Genomic DNA, 5,971 nt, shown 5'->3' on the forward strand with positions numbered 1-5,971 from the left:
ATATATATATATACTATAATATTATATATATATATATATTATATATATTATACATATATATATAGATATATATATATATATATATATATATTATTTACACACACACATGACCTCCTGACCTCAAACCCAGCAAAATCCTCTGAAAGGTACAATTAAAAAAAAGGGGGGCGGGGGGGTCACACAGCTGACCCTGAAAAAAAAAAAAATCACGCAAAAACGACCCCAAAGCGAGAGTCATTTGTACGACGACCCCAGACGAAATTTGAGTCCAGTCAGGTGGGAAATGAAACGTCAAAAAGCTTTTGGGGAGGAGAGGAGAAGAAGAAGAAGGAGGTGGGAACGAAAAAGAAAATACGAAAGGAAGAAGAAGTATTTCGAATTGAAGGAATGGTCCGTTCTCGGGACTTATCAATTATGTAGTTGGCTTAGGTTTTGTCTTCTAAGTTGTATGACTGTTTTCTAAGACTGATACATTGATATCCCCGGTAAAGGGTATTACATAATATATATATATATATATAATATATATATATATATATATAATGAAGAATCTACAGGTCATTTTTATCAGATACATATGTAATTGTAATAGCCACAATGCCCTCTTAACTTCTCGAATTCTTCGTGCTTTTTTTTGGATATATATATATATATATATTATATATATATATATATATATATATATATATATATACTATATATATATATATATATATATATATAGATATATATATATATATATTAATCTATATATATATATATATATATATATATATATATATATATATATATATATATAAAGATAAAGTAACACGGAGAGAGAAAATTCTAAGAACATTCATAGTTTTCCTTATTTTAACGGATTTGAAACCATTAAATCATTGTTAAAAGCCTTTAAGGTCTATGGTCAACCTTGTTTTTCTCCTATGATAACACACTAAAAGGATGTTAATAAAAAATGGCCCCAGGGAAAGCAACAACATAATACATAAAATTCTATGTATGGACGGTCCCTCTTTTTATCTTGGACAGTCGAGCAAGGGCTTAGAAGTAAGATTAAACCAGCATAAATATTCTGTAAAAACTGGGCAAACATCGAATGCAATATTCATTCATTTAAGTGAAAATAACCTCCGGATGAACTGGATTGGTAGTTCGTTAATTGCTAGATCAAAAGATGTCTTGTCACGAAATCTTTTAAATTCTGCCATAATACAACTTACTTCCGATTGTAATTTTAATATTAGTCTGTTTCATCTAGACCCTTGTATTTGTAACTTGATTAAGAATGACCTCAAAGATGTAATTACAGACTTAAATACAAATTAGTTGCCTTAGAGATATCTTCATTGTATATGTATGTTTAATATGTTTTGTGAATAAGTTTTTGTTTACCAAAGATCTGAATTAGTCAGCTGTCGCCCTGTTTAATCTTTTAATTGTCTGTGTCTGAGCAGTGGGACTTAATCTTTTTTTGTTTTTAAATTGTACCCAAGTTTATGCTTGTTTGGAAAGGTTACTCATTCTCCAGGTGTGCCGGATTCTAGGCACTAATCTCCTTGTAATCCCTATCTGTCAGTTATACGACCTTTCCTGTACTGTAAATTCCTCATGTAAGTCAGTTTGTCCGCTGAGTAAAGGACGTCGAGTTGAAAGATCTTGCAGAAACTCCGTTGTTTACTTTTCCTTCGTGGCTTATACCTTTATTTATGAATTTATCACGTTCCAAACTTTCGTGATTCAGTTATACATACATGTATATATATATATATATATATATATATATATATATATATATATATATATATATATATATATATATATATATATATATATATAATATATATATATATATATATATATATATATATATATATATAAGTGATATATAAGGAGAGAGAGAAGAGAGACGAGAGAGAGAGAGAGAAGAGAGAGGAGAGAGAGAGAGAGAGAGCACGTTCTCATTGACAGGACATCCACAAATCCTGTATATCCAACAAAAACAGTAAAAGATTTTACTTTGTACGCCATTCTTTATAAACGTAACGGAACTGGAATCGACCAATCAGCGTTGCGGAAAATTCGTAAAAAATTTTATTTTAAAAAATTTTGAAAAAGAAAAAAATTCCCCTGAAATGAAAGAATAACAAAGGTTTTGCGAAGGCCGACTCAAATATAAAAAAAAGACACTTAGTAAATATTTTGAATAGAGACTCGCTGATTGTGTAAAAAGAAGAAAAGAAAAATAAAGTAAAAAAAAAATTGCATTGTACAGTTGTAGAAAAAAAATTGTTACGGCGAATCGGAAAATGCTAAAGAAAAGTAAAAACAAAACATGAGCATTTCCGCTTTGTTTTTATTTTTCTATTTTTTTTTTTTTTTCTGGGGAGCAGCTAGTATATAGGTACAGATTAGGAAAAGGAAGTTGGCCCAGTCACAAAATTTAGGAAGGGTGCAGCAAAGTATTCGCTGGAAATATGACAAAAGAATGACTGTATATGAGTGCGAAAGTCCTCTCTCTCTCTCTCTCTCTCTCTCTCTCTCTCTCTCTCTCTCTCTCAAGAACAAGTTTCCCCTGATAATTGTGGATTACTGTTTTTCATTTGCAAATAAAATTTTTTTTCAGTTGAATGTTAATCAGCTTTATTGCTCTCAACATGACGCAAATCAGCTTAGCTTTTGCTCGCAAAATGACACTAATCAGATTAAGCTTTTACTCGCAACATGATGCTAATCGGCTTAAGCTTGTACAAGTAACGTGACACTTAAGCAGCTTTAAGCTCTTACTCGCAAAATGACATTAATCAGCTTAAGCTTTTACTCGCAACATGATGCTAATCAGCTTAAGCTTGTACTCGTAACGGGACACTTAAGCAGCTTAAGCTTCTACTCGCAACGTGACACTTAATCAGCTTAATCTTTAACACGCAGCATGACTAAACAGCTTAAGCTGTTAGTGGCAACGTAAAATTAATGAGCTCAAGCTGTTACTCGCGTTTGTGACACGTTATATATATATATATATATATATATATATATATATATATATATATATATATATATATATATATATATATATATAAAGGTTTGGTTTTTGCCACGAAGGAAAAAATGAAAAAGCGAGATAGCCGAGTACTTTCGGTCCTATTCGGACCCTTTACTGAGGCAAACTGATTTTACAAAGAACAAACATAGTCAAAAGAAGGCTTAATATACAAACTGACATACCAGATTAGCCATAAGGGCGATTTTCACTCTACAGAAAGGAGTCGCCAGAGGCTAGCCACACCTTGAAGGATACCCGTAGTAAACAAGTGATTCTTCCAGAAAACAGTACATTTTGAAAAAACACGGGAGCATATACAATTTAATATCATGAATTTTTACATAAATTTTCCCAACAAAAATTATTATTAATGAAAAGACGAAAGCAAATATAAATATATATATATATCGAGCAAGAAAAAGAGGGAGAGAGAAAATCGAAACAGAGAGAGAGAGAGAAGAGAGAGAGAGGACGAGAGAGAGAGAGAGAGAGAGAGAGAGAGAGAGAAAGTAGATAATAACTATATACATGTGGGACTAATTAATTTATTAGTTGTTCATTTATTTTGAGGTCCTTCATAAACATCTTACAAATATATGGGTCCAAATGGTACATTCCCAGACTAAGATTTAGGTTGTTTTTATTAGTGATTTGTATAATTGCCAATTCCAGTAAATTTCTTGAAACATGATCATTAGATCTAGCAATTACCGAGGTATCACCCCAATTAATACAATGAGATTTTTCACTCAGATGGATAAACAGTGCATTTGAAGTCTGGGCTGTTCTAACTGAATACATATGCTGCTTAATCCGAACACATAAATTTTTACTAGACTGACCAACGTAAAATGATGGGTAATCCTTACAAGGAATTTTGTAAATGATGTTATTTGTTACGGGACTATTCTTAATAAGCATATCTTTAATGGTATTGTTATAAGAGAACACTACATTAACATTAAACGATTTAAATATTGATTTTATGGTTTCAAATCCACGAAAATAAGGTAAGCTAAGTACATTTTTAGGCATTTCTTTTTCATTAATAGCAACATTATAAAAGTTTTTGTGAGCTTTTTGATAACATAAATAAATTAAATGAGGTGGGTAGCAGAGATCGTTTCCTATCTTTTTTATGTATTCTATTTCTTGGTCCAGATATTATGGACTCGTGATACGCAAAGCGCGTAGGAACATAGAAGAAAAAATTGAAATTTTAATATTAAGATGGTGGCCAGAATAAAAATGTACATATGTTAAATTATTTGTGGGTTTTCTATAAATACTGAATTTGCATTGGAAAGATTCTCTATATATTAATACATCTAGGAAAGGGATGACATTGTTATTTTTAATTTCAACAGTGAATTTTATGGATGGCACTAAATTATTCAATTTAGACAGTAAATCATTTACATCGATACCACCAGGTAAGACTACTAAGATATCATCGACATATCAGTACCATTTTAAGGGGATAAGTGTGATATTCGGGAGCTGTTTTCTCTCAAAAAATTCCATATATATATATATATATATATATATATATATATATATATATATATATTATGATATATATACTAGATATATATATATATATATAATACTATAATAATATATAGATATATATATATATATATATATATACTATATATATATAAAAATATATCTATATATATATATATATATATATATATATATATTATATTATATATTTATATATATACTATTATATATATATATATATATGATATATATATATATATATTATCATATATAGATATATATATATATATATTTAATATTATATAATTTATATTATATATATCATATATAGATATATATATATATATATAATATATAATATAATATATATATATATTATATCAGATATATATATATATCTTAAGAGATCATATATATATCTATATATATAGTTATCTATAGATTATATATAATATATATAGTATATATATATTAATATTATAAATATGATATATATATATATATAGATAGATGATATATATATATATATTATAGATATATATATTATCTATATATATATATATATATATATAGATAGATCATATTACTATATATAATATATATATATCTATATAGATCTAGATGTACTATTTCATAATATATTGCTGAATCTAAATATATATTAATATCTATTCTGTATATATAAATATATATATATATATATAATAGATTATATATTATATATATTATATATATATATATATATATCGATTTTTATATATCTAGATATATATATATATATATATTATCTATATCTATATATATATGATATATATATTATAGAGATATAATATATATATATCTATATATATATATATATATATTTTTAAAAATATAGATATATATATATATATATATATATTATTATATATATATATAATATATTTATATAGATTTAGTATATTATATATATATATTCTATATATATTAATATATATATATATATAACATAATATATATATCTATCTATATATATATATATATATATATACTTATATATATATATCATATAGTATTATACATATATATATATATATATATATATATATATATAATAGATATATATATCCTATATAGATATGCATATATATATATATATATATATATATATATATAGAATAATATATATATATATATATAAATTGGTTATATAAAGACTTATATATATATATTATATAATCCTAATATATATTATATAATATATTATATAATTATATATAATATATTATATATATATTATAATATAGATTCCTTTAGAGTTCTCTTTTGTTCCATCTTCTTCTTCAGACTTTTCTTATTTCCTCTCAGGTCTGCCTGACGGAAGACTAATGTTTTCCCTCACTTTTTCATTTTCCACTTTGTTGCCCCTTCCCCTGG

This window comes from Macrobrachium nipponense, chromosome 45 (assembly GCF_015104395.2).
Source record: "Macrobrachium nipponense isolate FS-2020 chromosome 45, ASM1510439v2, whole genome shotgun sequence".
Lineage (NCBI taxonomy): Eukaryota > Metazoa > Arthropoda > Malacostraca > Decapoda > Palaemonidae > Macrobrachium > Macrobrachium nipponense.